The 14,575-nt window shown below is 39.4% G+C and overlaps 1 long non-coding RNA gene and 1 pseudogene across 1 annotated transcript; both read left to right on the top strand.

The window, feature by feature from the left end:
- The first annotated feature begins 690 nt into the window (after window positions 1-690).
- On the top strand, window positions 691-2,071 carry LOC122043363 (annotated as a pseudogene).
- A 354-nt stretch (window positions 2,072-2,425) lies between these two features.
- On the top strand, window positions 2,426-3,953 carry LOC122009654. The gene is made up of 4 exons (XR_006119633.1): window positions 2,426-2,484; window positions 2,635-2,693; window positions 2,884-2,975; window positions 3,873-3,953. It is a non-coding gene; the product is annotated as an uncharacterized LOC122009654 (long non-coding RNA).
- The last annotated feature ends 10,622 nt before the right edge of the window (window positions 3,954-14,575 follow it).

Here is a 14,575-nt window from a genome sequence, read left to right as displayed (position 1 = left end):
CTCTCCCTCTCCCCTTCTCTCTTTGCCGCGACCAACAAGGGGAAGCTCTTCCCCTTGTTGTCGTGACCACCACAAGGGAGAAGACTCTCCTTTGTGTGCTTCTTTTCCTCTTGATCCCCTTTCTTTGCTCGTGGCTAGTAACTTCCGAAGGCGATGCTTGTACTCAAGGAGTTGTCTTGAGGAGCTCGGCGTGGATATAAATAGAGGCGAGGTTCAACAACGTTGCTACTATTGATGCCCTTCTCATTACAGGTCATCCGTAAAGTACACCTGACGTAAATTTACTTTCCGTAAAAATTTAATTATGCGATCATTTTTGGCATGTTATTTCCTTGTATGTATGTGGTGCATATAATGTAATAATTTAGGAATTATTATTGTTTTATTTTCCACTACGCATGTTTACAAAATGTCTTGGGAGCTATGGACCTAAGCTCCCCACCTCTCATATGCTAGTCTCCCATCATATAGCTGGTTGTCTACTGGGTTGGTTAAACTACCTCCAGGAGACAACATTGTCAGAGAATCACAACAACCTGCCAGAGAATAACAATTACTCGTTAGGGAATATTCCGCTACTATAGCCTATACATGCGAGGGAACCTTTCTTTGAGGGTGTCCATACAACTTCCCTTACTTGGCTTTACTTGGCATATTTTGACATTAAGCATTATCAGCCGCCTCATTAATATGGAGGTTACAAAAGATAGTTTGTATACCTATAACGGAGCCTTCTATGAGGGGTGGTCGTACATATTCCATTATTCAACATATTCTGATACCATATATTCTCTGACACCTCACAATTACGGAGGTTCTGAGGGTTAGTATAAAAAGGGGGTTATCTTAGTTTGCTAGGTATGCTTTACAGTGTTATAACAACATGCATCTAATGTTCATCTACTTCTCCACTTTTCGCTCAGCTACTATCACTACAAGAAAAACCCTCATATATATCGGTGGAACAACAACGTTTTTAAGCAAAATCGATGTCTTTGAGTATTTTACACCAGTTTTTTCAAAAACCGGTGTCTATGAGGGCAGATTTTCGTTCATAGACATCGGTTTTTTAGCTGATGTCTATGAGCGCCTTTTTTTTGTTAATAGACACCAGTTTTAACAGCGGTTTTTAAAATCCGGTGTTAATGAACCAAAAAATAATAATTTAATTTTTCCACCAGCCCAAATTTATAACACTTCACAAAGTTATCTCCAAACCTAAACCAATATCGTAAGCAGGTTTTATTAATGTGAAGTGGGCAGGCAGTGGCAGTCTGGCGTAACCGCGACTCGAACCGTCTGCCACACAACGCCTCTCCTCCTACCTTCCTCTCCCCCCAAACCTAAACCCATTCCCATCGAACTCTATCGTGATGGCATCCACGAAATCCTTTTGCCACCTGCTTCTGCTCCTCGCCGTCGCCCTCCTCTCCCTCTTCCGCTGAGTCGTTGCCGCCGCCCGACGCCTGCTCTCCTTCGTCTCCCTGCGCGAGTTGTTGCTCCACCTCTCCTTCCTCCGCTGTGGTCTCCGACCCGTCACGCTCGACCTCGGCCATGCGTCGCTGCACATCTGGGGCCCCAACCACCGCCGCGCCAGTCGGAAGCCTGCCCTCCTCCTCATTCACGGCTTCGGCGGCAACTCAAAGTGGCAATGGGAGCGCCAGATCGGGGCCCTATCCCGCTCCTTCAATCTCTATATCCTGGACCTCCTCTTCTTCGGTAGATCTCGTTCCTCCTGCGTCGACCGTTCCGTGGGCTACCAGGCGCGGTGCGTCGCGGAGGCGATGCGCCTCCTCGGGGTCGCCGGTACTCCGTGATGAGGATCAGCTACGGCAGGTTCGTGGCGTTCCGCCTGGCGGAGATGGAGGCGGAGTCGGTGGAGCGCGTGGCGATTCTCACCGCTGGAATCTGCATGTCGCCGGAGCAGTTGAGGGTGATGTCTGCAAAAGAGAAGAGAGACGTGTGAGAGCTGCTGCTGCCGGACGATCTGAGGGCCCTCATCAGCCGATCCATGTACCGCCCCCCCCCCCCCCAAGTGCTTCACAAAGTTAAAGCACTTCACATTTTCTAAGGCTCTCTTTTCTATAGGGTTATTTAATCTAGTTGTTCTTCCATAATTCATCAAACTAACAAGTTATATGATACACAGGATTCAGTAACTGTTGTAGGATATCCACTTGGTGGAGATACAATCTCTGTGACAAAGGGTGTGGTATCACGAATTGAGGTTTGATTTCATGAAATTGTGATCATAAGCTTTTAGTATTTTTTTGGTGAATTTTATATTCTTGCTGAGATTGTTTTATAGATGATAAATTGTTGACTTAAGTGTTATCAATTTTAAGTTGGTTGAAAATTTTAGAACATGGTGTCCAAATGAGTTTTTTAATATTAATCACTTTTTTTTTGCTTCTGTTTCAGGTTAGTATGCTCATGGATCCTCTGATCTGCTTGGTATTCAGATTGATGCTGCAATAAACCCTGGTTGGTAACTCAACCTAGTTTCCTTGCTAGAAAGATAGCATTTTATTTTTTAGATAGTTGGATGTTATTGCACCACTTTCTCTGGCAAGGTACAGATATATTATTGTAAAAGCATATTAATGTTGTCAAAGAAACGTACTTGTTTTGCAGGAAACAGTGGTGGTCCTGCCTTCAATGATCGTGGTGAGTGTATTGGTGTGGCATTCCAGGTATTCCTTCTGCTAAATCTGCCTTTTATTTTCCCTACTTTATCTATTCCAAACTTTTCAAAAATCTTTTATAGATTAACTTTGTCCCAGAATAATGTTTAATGGAAATGCATCTGAGTACTGCTTTTGCACCTAAATTAGCATTCTACCTTCTTTCATATCTCACTAGATATTTCATTTAGGTTTTTAGATCCGAAGACACTGAAAATATTGGATATGTTATTCCAACCACTGTGGTTTCTCATTTTCTTGATGATTATGAAAGAAATGGGAAGTATACTGGTAAGTTGACATCTGAAAGATTCTATTTTGATAGATCTAGTTCAGAATGATTGTTAGATATAATTATCTAATGTTTTCCACTAGTTTGATTGGAGTTCCTAGCTAATTGATATAGAGAATGCAATACCTCTGATACCTATGGCTATTCTGATTAAGCTGTAAGTATGCTAGTTAGACTACTTCGTGTGATTATGATTTGTGTCTTCATAAAGATTTAAATTTATACCTTTGTCAATTTGGTTGTTGAATTAATTCTTTGTATGTTATTTAAGGTAATGTAGGTTTTTTTTTTTGCTTCTCACATCATATTGGAGTTATTCACTTTAATAAATGCATGTATAGATTAGGGGTGCAAATGAATCAAATCGAGCCGAATAATATGAAAATATTGATATTTGAGTTCAAACTCAAAAAATATATACGATATTCGAAGCTTGAAAATACAAATAATTTTGTCTCGAGCTCGATTCAAAATAAAATTCGAGCTCGAGTTCGATTTGAATTGATCGAACCTTGATTTGAGCATATTCGAACTATAATTCGAAATGACTTAAATTTGAATTTTTTTTCCAATTATTCAAATCTTAATTTGAATATATTTAAGTTAAAATAATGTTAAAATAATTAGAATTCAATTCGAGTTCTGCTCGCGGGCAGCTCGTGAACAATCTAACAAAATATTATGGGTTCGAATTTGGCCCGAAAAAATTATTGAACATGTTCGAGTTCTGCTCGAATTCAATAATTTCGAATACGAATCAAATATTTTTTGAGCTAGCTTGAAAAACTCGCGAATTGGCTTGATTCGTTTGCACCTCTAGTATTGATGTGCGTGTGTGTATCATATTTTTTTATAAATGACAGTTAGATTTTTTTATTTTTTTTTGGCAAAATTAGGATTTCCTTCTCTTGGGGTATTACTTCAGAAATTGGAGAATCCAGCATTGCGGGCATGCTTAAAGGTACCTTCTAATGAGGTATTTATGTTGATTTTCTAGAAGTCTGGGTTCTTAATTTTTTTTTTTTCCATGTTCTGTAATATATTAAGATCTGATATTACATAGTTTTGGTATATTTTCTACTTTAAACTGAGAGTATCTTGCTTGTAAAATCAAACAATTTGATATACTTGTGTGAAAGATCCGTAAACATGATTCTTTTGGCCTTCGGATGTGTCAAAAGAGTGTTTATGTAATGTTCCTTATGATATTATTATCCTGCTAATGATAATTTGATTCCCACATGTTGAATTTATCGGGTTTGGTTGTCATTTCAAAGCCTCATAGTTAAACACTATCCTATTGCTTAAAAAAAAATTATATTTGATTACACTTGTTCTTTTGGTCCATTTAATTCCTTTATACATCATCAGTATATTAGAATAGTATTTTCTAAAAGCACATTATGCCAATTATTCGTATCTACATCATAATAATATTTTTAAAAAAACACATTATATTAATATCTATTTTCATAAATGAGCCATAGTTAGAAGTTAGAACAATAAGTGATTCAGCTAGAGTCTAGAATAGGTAAATCCTATTTCATTTCTTATAATGTCATATGGTTCCCATTGTCTTTCTCAACCAGTATCTTATAAGTGTGTAAATAAATTTGACGAAACCTGAGTGTCTAAGCGTGCAACTAATGTACATATTTCATCAGGAGCCTTCTCTGCATGCAGCTGTGATGCTTGAACAAGCATCCTACTTCTATTTGCTTTCCATTCCACCAATGTTACGCAAGTATGGTTTTCATCTTGTTTTGTCTGGAAATCGTTACTACATTTCTGATCAAGTACTCGATTGCATGTCAAATTCATCTTCATATTGAAACTTGTCTCAGATATTTAAAGCATGTTCAAAGTTTTATGTGCTAATTGTAAAACATTCATTCTGTAAAATGTAGAGACAACATGCGATTCGAGCTTACAGGAATGCACTCTTCGTTTACAGAGAAAATGGTTGGAGTTATATATCTGATCATGTTCACTACAATGTTGGAAGGTTCTCTATGCTTTGTTTGTATATTTGTGCATTTATCTTTGATGCTTTTGACCTTATCTCCTTCCATTTACTTACGTGGTATTCTTTTATTGGAGTTCTTGATTTGGCTATCAAGCATATGCTGGAGGTTTTGGCTTGCAGTCATCTGTCCCTAGCCACACAAAATGTATTCCTTAATGAATTTTCCCATGTTGTCCAGGTACTTCTATAGATTCTTCCTCATGATATTTTGTTTAGTAGTTCGTAAATCTTAAAATCTTGATATACCTTGATTTATCAGAGCATGGGAATGAAATTTGAGGTTTACAATCTTCGACTACCTGTTATCAATATGGCCTCACTCTGTAGTATGTATAATTCTTCTGTTTTTGTTCTTTGCTGTAGTTAAGTAGACCAAATGATACTTTTGTTTGACAGATTAGAACAGTGGATGTTTTAACTCAGAAAACTAGGCATTTGAAGGTGAAAAGCGGTGAGATTAGGGAATGAAAGGCGCAAGAAGAATGGAGCAGGATAGCAAGTTGAACATATTCTGATTCTCATAATTTAATGTAGCCTCAGCTTGATTTTTGACTCACGATGTTCTACCTTGATGTGTTGTTAAAAGAATGTTCTATCTTGATTCTGATATCTATTAGCTTTTGATGTAAAAAGAATGTGTGTGTATTTTATGGATGTTGTTGTAAGAAAAATATTTATGTAATTTGTGAATATTTGTGTATTTTATGGATCCTATTGAATGAAGAATATTTGTGTAATTTATGAATATTTGTGTATTTTTTTGGTTACTGTGGGTTTTTCACTGTTTCGGAAATCAAATTTGTGTTGTTAAAAAATACTGATATTACATCGGTTTTTCACCGTTGCAAAACCGGTGTCATTAACTAATATTTACATCGGTCGTATACCGCTGCCAAAACTGGTGTTATTAACATATAATATTACATCGGTTTTACATCGTTGATGAAACGGTGTCGTTAAGTGATACTACACCAGTTAATAACCAATTCGAACACCGGTGTCGTTAAGTGATACTACACCGGTTTTAACCCGATGTCTGAAATGGCAGACTTTTTACATCGCCTTCATAGACATCGGTCGAAAATGTAATGGACACCGGTGGAAAACTGATGTCTATGAGGGTTTTTGTTGTAGTGTATATTGATTTGAGCATCGGAGTGCCTGCGCTAGGGACCCCCTCCCTTGTTCTTGCTCTAATGCTCCCCTTTATTCTCTTTACGGTGTGTGCAGGAAGGAGTACAGGAAGGTGTGCCAAGTGTCATCTCTTCTCCATCTCAAAGTCTTCTCCCAGTCAACGATAGAGTCATCTGCCCAGCGCGCCATTTCCACCACTTTTAGACATGATCAAATTTGACACCATTTGTGGTAACTTCACTTGAATCTGAAATGCGGAGATGGATTAGATTGTATGATTCACTAGTCACCTTATCATAGTAAGATTTGGAGTTGCTGATAATAGCTCGAGCCAAAAATTAGTGCAACAACAACAACAACAAGCAGCAGTCAACAGTCCTTTGCGACATAACCTGGTTGCATCGATGAGGGGCCCTCATATCGAATGAGGGACCTGAATAGAAGGTCCAACTGGATTCTAACTGGTCCCTCCTCCACCAATGGTTGGCTTCATGCAAGCACCTGCATAGTCAATCAACGTGCCGCCTGTGCCACCATCCCCGGTTGCCTATCATCGGGCATTATTCTACATACCTTTCAAGGAGATGGGTCGAACTGAAAGGCCTCAAGCATCATCTTCTAAAGATGTCCCGTTCGGGATCCACGAAAGGGAAAGACTCAAGTCCCTAGTGGCTCTCCCAAACGAATTAGCATGTCGTTCACCCAAGAAATATTGGAGGACAGATTGTCGAACCACTTCCAACCCTTGACGATAGGGGAATACAGAAGGGCAATAGACCCAGAGGACCACCTCCTCAAGTTTGAAAATGCCACCATCCTTCACCAGTATACGGATGGCATAAAGTGCCAAGTGTTTCTTACAACTCTCTTTGACTCGACATAAAGATGGTTTAATCGGCTCCCAACAGAGTTCGTCTGCTGCTTCAAGGATTTCAGCAAGACATTCTTTCATCATTTCGACAGTAGCCACCGGTATCACAAAACCATGTTGAGCTTATTCTCCCTCAAGCAGGGGTCCAAGGAAAGGTTGAGGGCCTTACATCAAAAAGTTTAACTAGGTAGCTGTGGATGTTCCTTCGGCCACTCCGGAGATTTTAGTGAGTGTCTTCTCTCAAGGGATCACAGATAGAGATTTCTTTCATTCCCTGATCAAGAATCCCCCAGAGACTTCGATCACCTATTTGGAAGGGTGACCAAGTACATTAACGTGAAGAAAGTTCAATCCGCTCTGAAAAAGGAAGTAGTACAACATGTTCCAGCCTTTGCTCTTGAGCGTCGAGCTCCCCCTCCTCCTCTACCACACAAAGGACCCCGAGTGGGCCCTCCGCCACATTCCCACGAGCAAAGGCCTCATGTCGTATAGCATGTGGACGCTGAGCACACACGATTCCCCAAGCCTCCACAATGGCTCCAAAGTTTTGCACTTACCATTGATTAGAGACGCATAATACTCAAGATTGCTATCACTACAATAAGGAAAATCATCAAGTGGCTAACCAAGGGTTCCGTCAATGCTCACCATCTCCCAATTGTCGGTGTTATCAACGTCCAAATGGACCGCCTTGAAGGGACCACCGAGAGATCAAGCGGCGCCGACAAACACCCCAACAACAAGAGAATCGGGCCCAAGCCCCCGCCCGGGTTGAGCGGAAGTGTCCCTGGAGTGGTAAGAAGAAAACCACAATAATGCCATCCAAGGGGATATTGGTATGATCACAGAAGGCCCGACTGACGAAGACTCCAATCGGGCGAGCAAGTCGCACACTTGCCGACTGAAAATCCATTTAGTCGACTATAGCTAGGAACAAAAACAAGGGTCAGAGATTAATTTTGGGCCTAAGGATTTAGAATGAGTGGAAATACCCAATAACATTGCTTTAATTGTTAAGGCTGTTATAGCTAATTATATCATATACCGTACATTTGTTGACACAAGTAGCTCGGTCAACATTATCTTTAAGAAGGTGTTTGAGTAGCTACAAATAGAAAAAAATGAGCTCCAACCCATATGACACCTTTGTATGGATTCATGGGTAACGAGGTTCAGCCGCTAGGTCATATTAAGTTAGCCATATCCTTAGGGGAAGAGCCCCTAATGAGGGCACATCGATCAACCTTCATCGTGGTGGATGCACCCTTAGTATACAACATAATTTTGGGATGACCAGCCTTAAATGTCACACCCCGGGAGAGTCCCTACCAGTGAAATTTTGGCAACATCTTTCATGTACGGGTGACAATCTAATACTTGACTACATAGCCCGTAGGGTCTCACAATCCTCGCCCAACACAGCCGGAACATATACAATAATATAAACAAACAATCCACGCAGTTTATAATAAATTAGCCTCCGGATGACTACACAACAAATCACAACACGCAGTTTATTATAAAACCTACTCCACTACTCGAGGAAAACACAACCCACAACGTAAAACAAGGGTAGTAGACCAAAACTCGATATAACATCCACAAGTATAAGATCTACACATCACATGCATGTAGTGTTAGAGTGTATACTAAAAGTCTAGCCTTTTGTAAACATTTTATTTTGAAATAAAGAATCACATTGGTCAAATGTCTACATTTATATGTTAAGTGTAGTTGTTCAATTAATTTATATTGTAGATAACATGGTGTGTGGTGTCACACACAGAAGATCATGTTATCAATTCCTTATAAATTATAAATAGTAGCTCACGACTAAGATGGAAAGGAACAAACTATTGGAATAGTCATAGTGTAATTTGATATTAGTTTATCTTAACTATAAAATTACACTAGTACACTCTGAGTATATTAAGCTGGACCATTTAAGGTAAGTTCTTTTTATACTGACTGAATAAAAGAACAAGATCTTTGTTATTATGGAAGTGTGTACTCTTAATCCTTATATAATAACAAACACATATATCTAGTATTTATTTCTTTGACTTATCAATGGGTGAGATTTAGTTCGATAAATCAAGAGGCCCGATAAGTTGGAAATGATATTACTTACAGTGTGTGTTGTTGATTATAGAAGGAAACTGTGTCCTACTAATCTAGGTTGATGATGTCCCCAAGAGGAGCTCATAAGGATTGTCATGTAAATCCTGCAGGTGGACTTAGTCCGACATGATAATGAAGTTGAGTGGTACTACTCTTAGAGCTAGATACTAATTAAGTGAGTTGTCAGTAACTCATTTAATTAGTGGACATTTTATATCTTAAACACAGGGAGACTAATACAGTCATAATAAGAAGGAGCCCAAAATGTAATTTGGGATTGATGCGGTAGTTCAATAATAATTCTTTAGTGGTATGAATTATTATTGATGAAATTAAGTTGGGCGTTCGGGGCGAACACGGGAAGCATAATTTCATCGGGAGACCAAAACTAATTCCTCCTCTCGGTCCCTATCGTAGCCTCTTATATATAGAAAATTATATCCACAAAATACCACCTTCTTACCCAACCTTAGGTGGCCGGCCAAGCCAAGCTTGGAGTCCAAGCTTGGGCCAACCAAAGCCAAAGGGTTGAGCCATTGTGGTGGTCGGCCAATGCTTGAAGCTCAAGCTAGGTGGGCCGGCCACAAGAAAATAAAAGGATTTTATTTTTAAAATCTTTTCTTATGTGGATATCATGGTTTTAAAAGAGAGTTTAAAATTTAAATCTTTTCTTTTATAGCTCTCTACAAAAGATTAAGTGAAAGGTTTGATATCTTTCCTTATTCATAGTTAAAAGGAAGATTTTAATTTTTGATAAAACTTTCCTTTTTTATAACCATCTTAATGATTTAAAAGAGAGTTTTAAAATTAAATCTTTCCTATTATAGTTTCTACAAAAGATTAAGAAAAGATTTGATATCTTTCCTTATTTGTAGATTGAGAGAAAGATTTTAATTTTAAAAGATAACTTTCCTTTTTGGAAATCATCCACATGTTTTAATAGAGAGATTTTAATTTATAAATTTTCCTTTTATAACTAACCATGAAGAGAAAATTAATAGAGAAATTTTTATTTTAAAATTTCTGGAAACAAATAAGGAAGTTTTAATTTTGTGTTTAAAACTTGTCTTATTTGGAGCTTGTGATGTGGTCGGCCATAGCATGGGTTAAAAGGAATTTTTAATTAAATTTTCCTTATTAACCTATAGCAAGGAACATAAGGAGATTTTAATTATAATTAAATTTCCTTATTTGCCAAAACTAAGTAATATAAAAGAGAGGGTAAAGGTGTCTTACCTCACAACACATATTCTATTATTCCTCTCTCTTTTCTTCCTTGGTGTGGCCGGCCCTATTCTCTTCTCCTTTCTTCTTCTTGTGGCCGAACCACAACATCTCTTGGAGCTCTTGTAGTGGCCGAATTTTTCTTGGAGAAGGAGAGAAAGGAGGCTTTGCTCTTGCATCCCTTGGAGCTTGAAGGTTGGTGGCCGAAACATAGAAGAAGGAAGTTGTCTTGGTGGTTCTCATCTTGGTAGATAACGACATAACGGCCGAGATAAGAAAAGGAATACGATAGAAGATCAAGAGGTTGTTGCGTACAAAGAAAGGTATAACTAGTAATTGTTTTCCGCATCATACTAGTTTTCTTTGTATAATTTTTGAAATACCAAACACAAGAGGTATATGATTCTAGGTTTCGAATTTGTGATTCGAGTTTTGTGTTCTTTTCTTTTCTTTTCTTTTCCGATTTTGTGATTCGATTGTTCTTATTGGTTAAACCTAGGGTTACTATAAGGAGATTGAATATTGAATTTCTTTAAAAGGCTTTGTCAAGGAAGTGGTGGATGATCCCATAACCAAGAAGGCCTAATGCCTCGCCATGTTTAACCTGGAAGCCAATTATAGAAATAAATATTTAATCAACTTTGTAACATGGGTGGACTTGGATTAATAATGTTAAGTATTGTTTACGATCCAAGTCTAAACCTCTAAGAACAGATAAGTTAAATTTGGAATCAATAATGTTAAATTCCGCTTGCGATTCCTAATTTAATTTCTAAAGAACACAATAGGTTGTTAGGAATGGTTCAAGACTTGTACAAAATTTTTATACAGGGGAATCAGTACGATATTCCGAGTATAAACCAACATGTAGATCACAAAACAAGGAAACAAAGTCTGAAAGTAGAAAACTATATCTACACGAGATGAGGGACTAGCGACTGGAACCTCCTGACAGCCTAAACTTGAAATAGAAATAAAGTAACGGAGTGAGTTCAACAACTCAGCGGGTATCAAGCTGACATGCATAGTAAGATATATCTAACAGTAATAATCATGGAGTACAGTCTCCTGATTAAAAATAGGAAATGCGAAAATTGAACAAGCAAAGAAGCTATACTCACCAGAACCTCCTATCCGGATATAATGGTCGTCAGACCAAACACATCATGTCTCCTGTATGCATGTCAATCATATGCAACCACAAAAATGCAGCATCCAAAATGCAGCAATCACAAGCAATAAATGCAATCTATGCATATGATGCAAATGTCCTGATAACCCCTGATGTCAATCAACCACCTCACACACAATGGTGAGGTCGAGTGGGTAGGGCTGTGATAACTGTGCACTCTGTCATCACTACTCATGAGTGACCGAGTGGACAGGATGCTGTCAGAGTACACCTATCCTCCTACCTCAAACAGAGTAGGGGAGCCAAAGCTCTCATCTCCCTGTGTCATAGTCAAGAGGAAGGATCCCTGCCCGCTACTACGCTGCAGTCAACACTACCCATGAGCAGACCAGCGGAGCCAAACAGAGCAAAACTGCGACACAACCTGCCTGATAAATCACTAACCCATGAGTGGTTGTGTGTGCAGATCATGTAACTGGCGATGTGCTCAATAACAATGGAGTCGACAATCGCTCAGCATGCAATCATGCAAAATTGTGCATGACACTAAGCATGTAATCCTGAAAATACCAACCTCCTCATAATCTGTACCAAAAGGAAAACCAAGTCCATATCAATGATCTATGTACACATGTCAAGTAATAAACCTAGATACATATGTCAAGTAATAAACTAAGTACACATGCCAAGTACTAAACTAGGTACACATGTCAAGTAAATCTAGTAGCTAGACTTGTACCCGGTAATGCATTATATGTCAATACATAAATACACAATGCAAGAATCAAGAGGATATAAGCATAAATGCATAACAAATAACAATATGGTAAACTACGGTATCAAGTAGTGACATACCAAGCAGATATAAGTATAACTATTACTACTAGTTATAACTCACTAAGCATATCAGAATAACAATATCAAAAACATAAGTCAAAGGTATCCGCCTAAAAAATGGAGATCGTATCCAAAATAGATCTCACATCGAGATGTCATCTCGAATTAAAGTCCTGCAAATCAAACGTATAATTTAGCTGCTCTAATATGTATCCAGTAGCTAAATCAAATTTCTATTAAACCAAGAAACCCAAAGTCATCATTTAATCTCGGTCGTTTTCGAATAACCACTTAGACTAATTATCCCTAATCTTTCTAGCTTAATTCGGATTAAGCTAAAATAGGAATCCAAATTCAACAACTCACCCAATTTAGCCCTTCTCTGTTGTATCACAGCTAGAGAACTTGCTGCTGGAAACTAAAGTCGGAGCCAAGATGAAGTTGATGCTGTTAATTATTCTAGATCAGCACTTGTTAGCTGGAATTCAACATGATTGTAGTTCTACATATCAAATCTATAACCAAATGCAATTCATGTGAGTACCATGGTCGGCAATCACACGGAGACAGGACTGGAGATGGAGATGCTCACCTTGCTAGCTGCTTAGCAGGCGATCTGACGAAACAGTGGTGGCCAGAAGATGTTGCTGCCAAAACTTGTGGCCGACACTACCCAGAAGCCACTGCCAGGGCATCCATCATAGTTAAACAATTTCCCTTAATGAGATCAAAACCTTAATCTCTAAGAATCTAAAACCTAGACCTGCAGACTTGCCCAATCAGCGGTTCCCTCTCCGACGGTAGCGCTAGGGCACGAGTCGGAGAGAGTTAAGAGACGAAGGATCAGTAGAGGCTAGCTTACCCTCGGATCCCTGAACGTCCACCCACGCTGGTGATCGGGTAGCACTAACTCGATGAAGTGGCGACGGGCGGTGGATCGAAGCTAGGGCACGACCAACAAAGGGTTCAGACGCTCGGTTTCCAACGAGCTACTGGTGTTCGCGACTGGAAGAGGGGAGAGCGTCGACAACACCGGCGATCGGAAGGCGCACACCAGGCCGATCGATACAAGGAGGCAGTGGTGCGATCGGCTTGAGGAAGAGAAGGCAGACGTTGCAAGAGGAGGGGACGAGGCTTTCCCTTGGCCGATGGGCTTTATCAGCAAGGAGGAAGAAGTGTCACGTCCACTTGGGGGGGAGGCGAAGAGCTCGGGGGAGAGGAAGGGGTCGGCATCGGGTTGGGGGGAAAATCGAGAGAAGAGGAGGCTTCGACGTCGCAAGAGGGGAGAAGGAGAGGAGAGGGGAAATCGGACGGTGAGGACTAAAAAGGAAAAGATAATATTTAAGAAAATTAAACATTTTCTCATTCAAATAGGGTAGCTTAAACAGGCTTTTCCCGGCTCCAATAGATTCATCCCCTTAAACTCGTCATACTAGCTCCGAAAAATTCTCAAAAAAATTCTAAAAATTTCTAAAAATTCCCTCATGGTTATTCATCCTTTTCGGTATATTACATTAAATGAGTTTCGACAACAAAATTTTAACTTTTTGCCAAAAGATCAAATTCTCTATGGATGATTAGGTCAGGGAAGTCAAAGGAAACCAGTTGGTGGCACGTAAGTGTTACATTGATATTATCAAGACCGAGGCTAACATAGCTCAAAAAAGCCAGCGAATAGAGGTTAACACTATTCATGAAGCACCCCCAACACTAATCTATAAAGAAAATAAGGAGCAACAGATTCAGCCAAGTTGGTCGGGAGCCATCACCCAGATAGCAGCCAACCTAACCCTAGAACTTAAAGAAGGGCTCGTCGTGTGTTTAATGTGCAATAATGACGTCTTTGTCTGGACACCCAAGGAAATCACAAGCATATTGCCAACGGTTATGGAGTATGTGCTCCTTGTCTACCCAAACACTAGGCCGGTTAAGCAGAGGAAGTGAAATTTTAGAGTCAACCAAAATAAAATCATCCGAGCGAAGATAGACAAGTTGCTGGAGGCCAAATATATTCGTGAAGTATAGTTCCCAAGTTGATTAGCCAACGTGGTCCTAGTATCTAAGCTAGAAAATAAATGGCGAGTATGGATCGACTTCCGGTATCTGAATAAGACGTGCCCTAAGGACTACTATCCCTTGCCCTACATCAATCGAGTGGTGGACTCAACCTCCGACTACGAGATGATATGAATGTTGGATGCATATCAAGGTTACCATTAGGTCCCACTACTTAAAGAGGACCAGGAAAAGGTTA

This window comes from Zingiber officinale, chromosome 1B (assembly GCF_018446385.1).
Source record: "Zingiber officinale cultivar Zhangliang chromosome 1B, Zo_v1.1, whole genome shotgun sequence".
In the NCBI taxonomy this organism is placed as follows: Eukaryota; Viridiplantae; Streptophyta; class Magnoliopsida; order Zingiberales; family Zingiberaceae; genus Zingiber; species Zingiber officinale.
This window is presented reverse-complemented; position numbering and strand designations above follow the sequence as displayed.